The sequence below is a fragment of the Lygodium microphyllum genome, chromosome 14, assembly GCF_053477565.2.
Source record: "Lygodium microphyllum isolate KBCC chromosome 14, Lygodium_microphyllum_v1.1.10, whole genome shotgun sequence".
NCBI lineage: Eukaryota > Viridiplantae > Streptophyta > Polypodiopsida > Schizaeales > Lygodiaceae > Lygodium > Lygodium microphyllum.
Window position 1 is genome coordinate 34,965,822 of NC_141148.1, and position 13,395 is coordinate 34,979,216.

Below are 13,395 nucleotides of genomic sequence, written 5' to 3' on the forward strand. Positions count from 1 at the left end.
ACATCTTGTGTGTCTCTCTCTCTTGCTCTTGCTCCTTCCACCATAGCTCTTGCTTCCGCTTTGTGTATTGGGGTCTATGTTCCAAGACTTCTTGGAACCTTGGGAGTTTGATCTCTACTTTTTTCTTCTTTTGTGCTACTAGGGCTAGCACGGTCAAGTTTATTATTTTCCTTTTGTGCGTGATTGAGTCCATGTTGCATGTCCACTTTAGGGATTGGAGTGACAAAGGCTGCCTTGTTGGGAATCAAGAGCCGAATTCTGGATTTTGGCTATGACATCATTATAGATGCCTTGAAGACCTACTAATCTATGTTGATACAAGGGGTTGCCCTAGATCGTTGAAAAGGAGAGGCAAAAGAGGATCATGCAACAAAGTGGGTATGCCATGCATTCTCTTGTGTTGCAACACAAAGTTGCCCTTTTTCATGGGGGGCATCATGAGCAAATGATAAGTCAATGTGCATTGCACATGTAGATATGAGAAATGCTTGGTCCAAGTCTACACTCCCCAAGTCTACCTAAAAGATAGGAGCATTTAGAACATGAGAGCTTGGGATGCCTAGTTGGAGCAGAGAGGGACTAAGAGGATCAATGCCATGCTTGGCACATTGGAGATATCATGTTTGAGAAGTCTAGGAGGAAGGTTGAGGGGGTGAGAAGATTGAAAGGTAGAGCTCAAGTAAAAGCACACAAGCGGAAGTAAGAGCAAAGCAAAAGCTATAGAAAATGGAGCAAGAGAGCAAGAGAGAGAGACACTATATGTGGAAACTCCAACAGTCAAATTATGTGATCGACCTTTCTTTATTCAAATGTTACTAAAAGAATAAAATGAAGTGATAGTGATGGGTGTCCACTACCTACAATGTATAGGTATGTGGGTATTATCAATATAATGAATGCACGAGCAATTAGATATAGGTACCTTTATCCCTAACAACCTCCTACTTAAAGGCAAATGTACACCTAGTAAGAAAAAAGTAACAAAGTACAAATGTACATGAAGTACAACAAGATGAGGAATAGATGTCATCTCATCCTACGCCTATAATCTTCCTAAGGAAGGCAAAATGTTCCACTAAGAGACTTTTAATGAGCCAAGTTGTAGGATTCTTGTCAATCAAGATCTCAACAGACTTGTCCTTTGCCATCTCTCTGATGAAGTGATAGTGCACCTCAATGTGCTTTGTCTTCACATGGAAGATCGCACTCTTGGCCAATTGAATGGCACTCATAGAATCTAAATGCAATGTAGGGACCACATCACTAATACCAAGGTTTATGAGTAGACATCCTAACTAGAGAACCTCCTTGCAAGCCTCAGTGATTGCAACATAATCTATCTCTATGGTAGATAGGACTGTGCATTTTTGCACCCTAGACATCCAAGAAATAGTGCCTCCAACAATGATGAAGACATAGCCAGACATAGACTTCATAATTTCTATATGTCCTACATAATTAGAGTCAATATATCCCATGACTCATGTATCCTACCACCATAATATATGTGCATATCTAGTACTACCGATATTGTCATTGTCTTTTGTGAAATCTAGCATTTCTTCATGGTCTTCATCTTCAGTTGCTTCCAAGTAGTTGATGTGAACAGTTGGCTTTTTGGATTGACAATTCACCGCTAGATGTCCAGATTGATGGCACTTGTAGCAGACTATGGGTTTGGCTTTGGAAACATTATTGGTAATGGCTCGGAGTTTAGGTATGTTGGGATTTGGCTGGAAAGATGGCTTAGGATTTGGATTTGTGTTTGATGGTAAAGCAGGGGGTTGTGTCTAGGATTTACGGAAAGAAGATTGAACAAAGCGATTTTGATTGAATCTTCAAAAGTTAGAATTGAATTGCTTTGTACCGAAGTTACCGTTAGTTGGGAATTGTTGTTGTCGCTTCTCTTGTCCTCGAATTTTGTCTTCAGCATCATGGGCCAAAGAAATCGTATCCTTGAGAGTCATTGGCTTGAACATATTCACCTTCGCATAGAAGTAACCAAGCAAACTGGACATAAACTTGCGCTTGTGGATCGCCTCTCGAGTACATCTTCAAGCATTTGAAGTTGCAATAAGTCATTTCAAAAACACTCAGTATATTGTGAAATAGGCTCACAATCTCTTTGTTGCAAAAGATCCCACTGTTTGATTGCTTTTTTGTGGAATTGAGGTGGAAGAAAATTCTGCAAAATTTTCTTTTGATGAGAAGCCTCCAAAGTAGTAGGACAATCAATACTTTTGCGAACAACAATCCACCATAACGATGTATGTCCACTAAATGGTTAGTGACACACTTGAGTTTGTCTTTTTCAGCATATTATTCTTCATGGAATAATCATCAAACTGACTGATAAAAGCAAGAACGGTTTTTTCATCACATAGCCCATTAAAAGTACGAAATTTGAAATTTCTTTTACTTATCTTGGCTTCTTTCCTGATGGATTGTGCTTCGAGTGTTGCATCGATCATATGTCATATAACATCTTCAGGTGTTGTGGTCCATCTTGATTGATAGTAGATCGTTGAAGAGTAGCCAGTTGAGCTTGCAAAGTTTTACGTGTTCTTTGTTCCTCTTGAAGCTGCATCATAAATAGGTCCAATTTTTGCTCCATCATTGGATCAAATCTTCCATATTTTGATCGGACATCCTGCAAAATCTCAAACAACCTCACACACTCGAAATTTTGTTAACGAGATGAGCGTAGCTCAAAGTTGGGTTTACAAGGCTTGCTTCTTTTTTTAAAAAAATATGGCTTTTTGCGATCTTTCTTCTTTTTACGAGTACACAAATTGATGAAGTCCTTCTTCCAACAAATACTTCGTCCGTATAGATTGCGTACATCAATCTGTTTGCTGTAAATTGGCTCTATCAGAGTGCAAGTACGAACAGGGGCTTGCTGGAGTTATAAAATCGATTCGGGATTGATTTGGAGAAGAGCTCAATGTGAACGTCCTCTATGCAAGATATTTAGGGATTAAATCTTTAAGCTTTATAACTTTAAGCTTTATATTTAAAAGCTTGACTTAATCATTTTTTTCCAGCGCAAGATAGCGGCATGTTGTAGACAGAATTGGCGGTGACTAGTTCATGCCGAGTTATCAAATTGAAAATTTTAAAGCTTAAGCTTTATAAGCTTAAGTATTAAGCTTAACTTTGCACTAATGATGAATTACTTTCTCTGTAACAAAAACATCTTGATGATGAGACTTCCTGAGTGGTGGTCATGTGTCACTAGATGTGTCGCCAAAGAGTGGTCCTTTGCGATCCAACATCACAGTAGGGGGTTCTTCACCGCTACGAACACATTGGTATTGACAGTTCTGACTGTAGAGCCCGTTCATTCCAGGGGCTTTGCCTTCGGGTAAGATGGTAAGCAATTGGAAGCCCTTGATCTTAACTTCGCTTTGATACCACTGGTGCGCAAATCGGATGTTGGATGCATACATAGCGAGCGCCGAAAGGTCCCCAAGAACAAAAGAACTCTACTTAAGCTCAAAAAGCAAGAAGATAGACTTGCAAGACATGAAGAAAAGAGACAAATTGGGTATAATCTCCCCCTTTGCCTTGTGTGAGCGCTTCACAAGGCATGTATTTATAAATTTATTCATCTCAAAGCTCAAAAATAGCCCAATTTTACAATAAGCATGCTTTAGCTTTTATGTTTGATTTTGTCCAAATAAAGAATAAAGCAGTTGGGCGGCCCAAAAGTCAGATTGTGCCCAAATACAATGTCTCATAATGAAATATTTAAACCGTGCGCCCATGTGCACACAAAATAATAAATATTTGTTAAGCGCTTCAATAAATAAGTGCGCCTAAATAAATATTAGCACCATGCCCTTAATGATAAGACGTGCGCCCATCAAAAATGATAATTTATTCTAGGTAATTTGAATACACGCTATCGCCCAATGCTTCCCAGCACCACTGCTACCTGCTCTACACATCAACTGAAGCTTTCACAATTGTTAGAAAATAATAAAATTAAATTGACAAAAGTGAATACTTAGCATTCTTTAGCTACAAAATAAATAAATAGGTTGAAACTCTGTCCTAACCTTAATTTAATAAGAGTGCACTCTAAACTCATAAACATCCATTATTTTAAATATGTATTTTGCGGAATCACCCACCATGGAATCACCCACATGCACATTAAATTAACATGACATCGAAAAGGATAGGCATCCCTGTCAACTTCTCGCACAAGGAATCCACCTTGTGTACGAGCCCCGGCAAATAAATATAGTTTTACCGAATCCATCGCAAAACTTGACGAAATCCACCGTGGAATAAAAACTCATGAAATCCACTGTGGAATATGCCTCCTAGCATCAAACATTGATGTGCCCTAAGTAAGGGTGTGGAAAAATGGAAAAAGGGCTAGGGGTTAGAGATGGAGCCAGCTGAGCCAGCCAACTAGGTAACTAGATGCATCCAACTTGAGGACCCCTATGTGTGATGCAATGCACGTGTGTGCATATTTCTCTTTGTCTCTTGCTCTCTTTTTCTTTTTTTCTCTTTTTTTTTCTTTCGGCAAGTCAAATAACAATAATGATATACAATAAGGCATGCTGCCTTACAAGGAGAAATGGAAGTATGAGATCAGAAGGCTGACTACAAAGAATAAAAATTTGACCCATAAGATGATTGGTGCACTGAGGTGCGTACAATTAAGATTTGAACATTGAGCCTAGACATTGAAGCACATTGCCACATTATTGATGAAGCTATTGTTGAAGAAGAATTGAAACTTGTCGATGAAGATTGGTATGCTCATTGATGAAGCAATTTGCAACTGCTCCTAAGGAAGCAGATGACTATTAGATATTGTAGTAAAGGTATGGTTTCATTGAAGAAAGAGGAACCTCATTCTTGATGGTCCTTTAAGTTTTTTGTTTCTTTAGTGAGGCTCCAAGATAAGTATGTTGTCTTGATTGGCCTTTGATGTCTTGATGTGATGCCTCTCAACTTGAGATCTTCAGGAAGGTTCTAATGCTAGTGTCAGTCAAGTTTTTAATGTTGTTTCAATGATGGATATTCATGGAAAGCTTCTATTGATAATGATATTATCTTCAAGCCTTGAGGTTCATTGCATTGCTTTGTCACCTATTGTTTTCCTGCATTCACTTGGTGAAACTTTGAGAGTACCATGCAGTGGTTTCAAGGGAAAAAGATAGAAAGAAGTATGAACAACTTTCTTCTTCCTTGAATTTCACCATCACATGAGGAGTGAAAGGGTTTGAGCTTGTACCTCTTGTTTTTATTTTTTGCCCTCACATAAGATGTAGCATAGTGAAGTGGTCTCACAGTAAGTTGGGTTAGCTTGAAGTATACTGGCTGTACGATGTTGCTCAGCTATGGTCATAAGATGACTACCATTGAAAGCAATCTCAAGTCAATGAGAAAACCACTTCTGCAAGAATGGACTTGAGGAATGACAATTCTGCTCAAGCTCATCAAGTACTAATTGGTCTTGGATTTTGGTCATAAAAGCATAAAAAGGAATCAATCGGTATGATAGCAAGTGCTCCTAAAAGGGAGAGTCTTGCATATTCTTTTTGAATCAAGAGGATTTTATCGAAAATATGCTCATTGTCCTCATAAGTGGAATGCCATTTAGAAACAACCTGAAGTGCCTCATCATTAGCAAGGCCTAAATCAATCATTGCAAACAACTTGGCATAAGTAGTGTATATGACCTCAAATTGGAGTAGGCATTCTATTTTGGAGGAGTGAAATTTCTTCACCAAATGAGCAGCCATAGTACTCAATGGTTGACATACTAGCAAAGGCTTGATGCCAGAAGGAGGGTTAGGTTTAGTAGGGCCGATTTGGAGATGTGTCTCAGCAACCTCCTCCAAAGAATCCTAGGTTTCAACCAGCTCAATTGGGACTAACTGGTGGGGTGAGTTAGTAGGGACAACAATGGCATTATGCCTAGGATCTGGAGTTGCAAGCATACCTCTTCCAACCATTGTGTCTAGGTTAGTAGAAGGTTTATGTACATCACTTTGCTTCACATCATTTGATTAAGATTCAATCATTGTAGTACTAGAAGCGGAGGTAAGATTTGGTGTTGTGTCACTCAACCTTGCAATAAACCATTCATAGAAATTAGGATTGTACTCTAATGAAGCATGACCATCAAGAAGTTGTGGGTCATGCGTGAGACAAAATATATATCTAGTGACATCAATCATCATGTCTCGTTGTCCTAATCGACTTGTAATGTGTAGCTCTTCCTCTGAAAGAAGTTTATCACACAAGGATCAAGTTTAGCCAATTTAAAAATGTTGACACCATGGACAAGTGCAAGCATGCGGAGAGATATAGGAGCAACATATGTAGAATCATGCAACATTGAAGTCCAAAGTGCCTTTCTTTGCTCAACAATAGTCATTATGTAGCTACTATATCATGCAGCTAACCCTCGACTAGAATACCATTTCCATTCAAACTCACTTTGTCCTTCTACTTTTTTGGACAATGCTACAACATCTTTCCAACTTGGTGTGTGCTTCCCAGTGTGGAACACACGAATCAACAAGCGATGCTTCTCCTACTCTACCTTGGTCATTTGCTTTATAACTTCTCCCACGACTGCTGGGTAAATCCAACAAATTTGTGATTGCTCTGACCATGTCAAAGGCTCTTCTAAGAGTTCTTGATGCTCAATAATCTAAATTCCAAGGTAGGCATGAACATATGCATGAGCAAGTGAAGTCAAGAGTGGTTCATCTAGTTCTTGAGAATCATAGCTTCTGATTGCTCTCTATGTTGCCCCCTCTTTTCTAACATCCCCATGATTGATTGTTTAGTTGGTTTCAAGTGTATTGGAGCTTTTGGTCAAGAGGAACATGACTTGTGACGTAATGGATTCATTCTCGGGGAGTCCAACTTATTAAACATGTAAGATACCATGTGAATTCAAAAGAAAGGGTATTATATTTAGTAAAATCTACAAGATTATCTTTACAAAATGGGTTTTTTAATTACAATTTGAAAAATATCTGTAAGTTTAGTAAAGTAAAAGGGATCATTTAAAGGATTTATAGCATGGAAATAAATGGTATTTCTTAATATCCTTTGAATACACGTTATATAGATGAATTCTTATAGGTGGACTCCCTAGGGATTCATTATGCTCTCTACACTAGATTCTATATCCTTATGTGGCACTAAAATACTAGAGGCTTGTTCTTTAGAGCAGAGCAGCTGAAGTGACAGTCTTGATCATAGCCAAGGGCTATGATTGTATGGGATACATCTTAGAATTAGAAGTAGTAACTTCCAATTCAATGGAGTGGTCAATCATGACACTCAAAGATGACTGTGCACTTGGATCCTCAGACTGAGTGGAAGTATTCATGGTCTTGGTAGTTCCAGATTTGTTCATGACAACACTCGTAAATTGAGCAGCTACACTAGGACGTCACTGCCAGATTTTCTATTTTGGTTTGGGTAACAAAGGTTCTTGGTTTTGAGGAGACTTTGGTTATTTTGAAGAACCAACAACAACCTAGGGTTGTTCCTTATCAACACTTGAGGGCTTTATCTCATTTGTCCTTGGACTTTCCATTTCAACTTGAGTAGCTCTAGCTTTTCCTCCTTGCTTGATGACTTTTTAGACACTACCAGTTTCTCATGTGGATTAGCAACAACTTCAAGTGGTTGCTCTTTTGGAATTGTGGGCTCAAGTGTCACAGAAGCTAGCTCATTAGTCACTAACTTATCTGGTGTTGTCTCCTCAAGTATCTTGGTCCATGACCTAGATCTGTGTGTGGGTCTCTTTAACTTTCTCTTGGATTTGGATGGCACTTAATCTGTGGTCACTGAAGGTGGCCTTGGGGGTCTCCCGATCTTACTCCTAGGTCACAAGACTAAAATATTAGTCCATACCTCATAGGTCACAAGATTTTAGTCTAGTGAATTGCATTGGTCTCGAGATAAGTTCAGGTTGTCCGCTCAGTCCATACCTCATAGGTCAAGTTGTTGTAATTTGAACATTTGTCTATGAGAGCGTCAATGATGAGCTCTCACTTGGCAACTAGTTTGAACTTAAGATATGCAGGAGGGATTAGCTCTTCATCTTTTGGGTCAGTGTTTGTGGCTTGGACCTTTCGGATATTAGGCATCGTAGAATTAGTTAGGGTTCGACATGAAACCTTGTGTGTTGGATAGTCATGATACATGTGAGTGATGCTAGACTCAATGCATCTAAGGACAACCTTTGGAAATTTATCTATCACCATCTGGTCTGCTAGCTATGGCCTAGACTCTTGTGTTGCTAGCTTTGGCAATATGTGAATGGATAGATGGATGGGAATGTTCACTCCTTTGTGTTAACTCATCATGTTTTAGGACTTCAAAACTTAAGGTCAAGTCCACTATGAGGCACATCAAAAGAGTGTAAGTCTCTTAACAACCAAATGAAAAACTCTTCAACTCTTCTTGTAATGGTATTCTGTGGTTCTTGGTGTGGGTGTTCTCATTCAACTCTCTAGACTTGTCAGTTCTTCTTAGAATTTGCAACTTTGTTTCTTGGAGTGCGTATCCTTCGAATTTGTCTCTTGTGATCTTGTGATCTTGCAGTAAGTGCAAGTGTGAAATTATGGGCTCAGTGGTTGGCTTCTCCTCTCAATTTCTAGGGTCTTTCCACTTTCTTTAAATGGGGTTCAAAAGGATTCAAAGGGGGCTTAGGACTTATGGCAACTTGGTCAACAATATTTTACTCATCGGGCCCTTGTTAATGATTGGAATGGAGCACATGATGATGGCATCTTGGTTGGATGATTCCCCCCCTAATGACTTGTAGTGTGTCCCAAATGTAGATGTGAAAGTGACTATTGTGGTTGTGCACTATGATCCTAAATGACCTAAGGTAATGTCAGCTATTTGCCAAGGTTGCCTAGGTGTGCTATGTGCAATGTGTGCCAGGTCCTTGCAATATGATGCAAGGTGGTTACTTAGTTTAACAAGCTCCTTGTTGAGTTCTTAAGTCATTAATATATTTACTTCAAATGCTTGACTTCAAAACCTACAAGTTATCAAGGCACTTTGCAACACTTTGATTTCCTAAACTTGCAAGAGTGAGGTGCGCAAAATTAGGATTTCCTTTCCAATGCAATGTGCATGGGTGCAAGCAATTCCTCAAAGTATCACAACCATGTCATGCTAACAATATGGAAGTAATATTTGATGCAAATATGTAAAGCAAGAGGTTCAAATTTAGAATGTGAGTAAGACAAGTATGAGTGAGCCTTGAGGTGTAGTGTGTGTGTAAGTGGGAGTGTGAGTGAGTGTGTGAGTGATTGGTTAGTGTTAGTAGTGAGTATGAGTGAGGGATAAGTGATGTGTGAGTGTGAGTGAAGGATAAGTGAGATGTGAGTGTTAGTGAAGGATAAGTGATATGTGAGTGTTATGGGTATGAGTGAGTGTGGATATGAATGAGTGAGTATAAGTATGAGCGTGAGTGAGTGAGTGTGAATGAGAATGAGTGAGTGGGATGATTAAGTGGATATGAGTGAGAGATGAGTGATGAGGGATGATTATGAGAGAACGAGTGAGTGTGAGTGAGTGAGGGATGAGAGAGTGAGAGTATGAGTGAGTGAGGGATATGAGTGACTAAGTATAGGTATGAGTGTGAGTGAGTGATGTGAATGAGGATGAGTGAGTGGGTATGAGTGAGGGATGAGTGACTAGCTCAAGTTGTAGTAAACTTACCTAACTTACCTTTTTGCATTTGATGACTTGAAGGCTAGAAGATAGTTCCACGACCATGATCACCACAATCCAATGCCATATCTCCTTTGCATCCACAACCAAGCATACCAAAGAGTCAAAGAGCTAGTAGAGAAGACGAGAAAAGCAAGACGATGGTGAAGAGCTTCACCTTCCCTCAGTCTCTTGCTCAACACACCTCTCACTCTCTCCCTCTTAGTCACTCTCAACACAATGGAAGCAATATGATAGATTAGAATGATTGAATAGAAACCTTGAGTAGTCACACTGATAGATCTTTTGCAACAGCATGGATATGCCAAAAGGGGTGAATACAACTGAGACCTCCCACCCTTATATAGACCAAGAATTAGGGTTAGGGTTAGGGTTTGCACCCCTTTTACATTTAGGGTTTGTGCCCCTTTTGCGTTTAAGGTTTGCACCCTCTCTTGGGCTCCACTTTGTGGGTTCTAGGACGATCAATCATCATTGCATGCTTCAACCTTAGCCTAACTAGATCAAGCCTAAGATATTCTAATTACAAATACATGTGCACAACCCATGCAACACTTGTAGGTGGTGACAAACACAATTGTGAGTAATAGATCCAATCTGCATGGGAGTGAGCCCTTGACTCTCATGAAGTAATACATCCATGATAATCTGATGATGTCCATTAAGTACAAATATAGTCCAAGTGTCCAAAAATAAGGCATTGAAGCTCCACAAAAATAATATCCACCAAAAAATAGTAGCTGGCACTTCCACTTTTGTAGTCTTCTCAAAACATTGTTAATAATAAGTAGCCTAAGTAGGTCATGAGGTACTTAAGGTGATATTTCAAGAGGAGCCTCCTATTACTGTACAACCAGCTACATAGCCTATAACAGCTAATGCGCTAGTGTCCTAGAACCATGGTGTTAGACAGGATGTATAAATTTCACAGCCTATTTGCGGTAACCTACTAGAGATAGATGTTAGCTTGATTGGTTTGCATTATCTATGGATTATGTTATGGTGACATATATTAGTGAGTCTCCTACCCATAATGAGGCCATGCAACACATAGGTGATAGTCACTCTTGGGAGAGGGCCATGCAGTCAGAGTATGACTCATTATTGAAAAATCGTACATGGGATTTTGTTCCTTTGCTTGGCTAAAAGCATGCTTTGCCATGCAAGTGGGTATATAAGTTAAAGAGTACCCCTAGATACGCCAAGCTAGCTTATAAGGTCAGTTTGGATGCTAAGGGTTTAAGCAAGAGCATGGCATTGATTCGATGAAGTCTTCTCTCATGTCATTAAGATGATAACCCTACACTTGGTATTGGCTTTGATTGCACAACTCGATCTAGACCTCTATTAGATGGATGTTAAGACATCTTTCTTACATGGAGACTTGCATGATGAGATTTATATATTGTAGCTTAAGGGCTTTGAGAAAAAAGACATGGAATACCTAGCATGCAAGTTGAGAAAGAGTCTTTAAGGCCTTAAGCAGGCATCTAAGGAATGGTACCACAAATTTGATTCTTTCATGCATTCCCAAGGCTATACCAATAGTGATATGGATCCATGTTTACACAAAATAAGAATCATGATGACAACCTTATTCTTGCGGTACTTTATATTAATTATATGTTGATTGCCATGAGTGCTCATGATGAGTTGGATGCCTTGAAAAATCAACTCAAGAAGAGCTTTGAGATGAAGGATATGGGACATGCCTCATATATTCTTGGGATGTGCAACATGCACGATCACTCTTAAGGGTATTCTTTATTTTCCACTATAGAAGGAGTACATCTAGAAGGTTCTTGAGCAGTTTCATATATGTAGGATGTTAAGCCTATTGGCTATCCTTTACCTTCTCATGTGAAGGTTAGTTAAGTAGATTATCTGTAGCCTAATGAGTAGAAGGTCGAGATGGCCAAGATCCCTTATGCATCCATAGTAGGTAGTTTGATGTATGCCGTAATAGCCACTCCTCTTGACATAGCATTTGCAGTAGGAGTTGTGACATGCTATATGGCTACACCTAACAAGCGGCATTGAGATACCATTAGGCCCAGTAGTTCTCCTTTTGGTGCACCTGTCATGTTAGTCAAGAAGGAAAATAACACCTATAGGATGTGCATTGATTATCGTGCCCTAAACAAGATTACTGTTAAGAATAGATATCCGATCCCTAGGGTGGATGACCTCATGGATAAATTACAAGGGGCCACCATATTTAGCAAGATAGATCTCAAATCTGGATATCATCAAGTACGACTAGAGACACCTGACATTTTCAAAACTGCATTTAGAACTCGATTTGGTCATTATGAATTCCTTATTATGCCTTTTGGTTTAACTAATTCACCAACCACATTTAATCGTATAATGAATCGCATATTTTTGAAGCATCAGCATTGTGCAATTGTTTTCTTTGATGACATATTGGTTTTCAGTAAGAATGAGAACGAGCATTATGAACATTTATTTTTGGTTTTCAAATTATTGAAAGAGAATCAATTATATGCTTATCCTGAAAAGAGTGAATTTTTCCAAATCCAAATTGAATACTTAGTACATATTGTTTCTTTTGATGGTATTAAAGTTGATCCTAAAAAGATAGAAGCAATTTTGAATTGGCCAATCCCCAAAAATGTCCATGAATTACATTCTTTCTTAGGTCTTGCTAGTTTCTACAGGAAATTTGTGAGAAATTTTTCATTGCTTGCATTGCCTTTGATAAAATTGTTAAAGAAAGTTGTATATCATTGTTCTGATAATAAGCAAAGATCTTTTGAAATATTGAAACATGCTTTAACCCATGCCCCTGTGTTGCAATTACCTAACTTTAATAGATCACTCTTCCTAGTAGTCACTGATGCTAGTGGATTTGGAATAGGAGTTATCCTTATGCAAGATTCACATCCCATAGCCTACTCTAGCTGCAAACTTAAACCATCTGAACTCAAGTATTCTACCTATGATAAGGAATTGCTAGCTGTAGTACAAGCTTTACGTCAATGGAAACACTATTTAATGGGATCTGAATTCATGATCAAAACTGACCGACAAATTATCATAGTCAGTCACAAATCTTTGACCATCATATTAAATGGGCTGCTTTTATTCAAAGTTTTCATCCACTTATCCAATATCAACCTGGAAAGGAGAATGTTGTTGCCGATGCCTTAAGTAGAAGATCAAGTATCCATAATATCTCCGCTATATCTTTTGATTCCCTTATCCTTATGAAAGATACCTATGACCAAGACCCCAGTTTTCAACTGATTGGAATAAATTAGTTGCAAATAACTGGATTCCAATTGATTCATTGTCTTATTCTGATGGATTTGTCTTTTATGAGAAAATGTTGTGTGTAACTATTCCATTTAGATCATTTGTGTTGCACAAAATTCATTATCCTCCATATCAAGGCCATAGAGGTATTATTTCTACTTTGTGTACATTGGTTGAAGATTTTTACTGGCCACAGATGGAATCTAATGTTTCTAACTTTGTATCTGAGTGTTTAATTTGTCAAAGAGTTAAGCGACACCATGGTAAGCAATATGGTTTATTAATGCCTTACCGATTCCTGAACAACCATGGGAACATATTTCAATGGATTTTATTACTAGTTTGCCTAACACCCAAGCTAATCATGATATGATT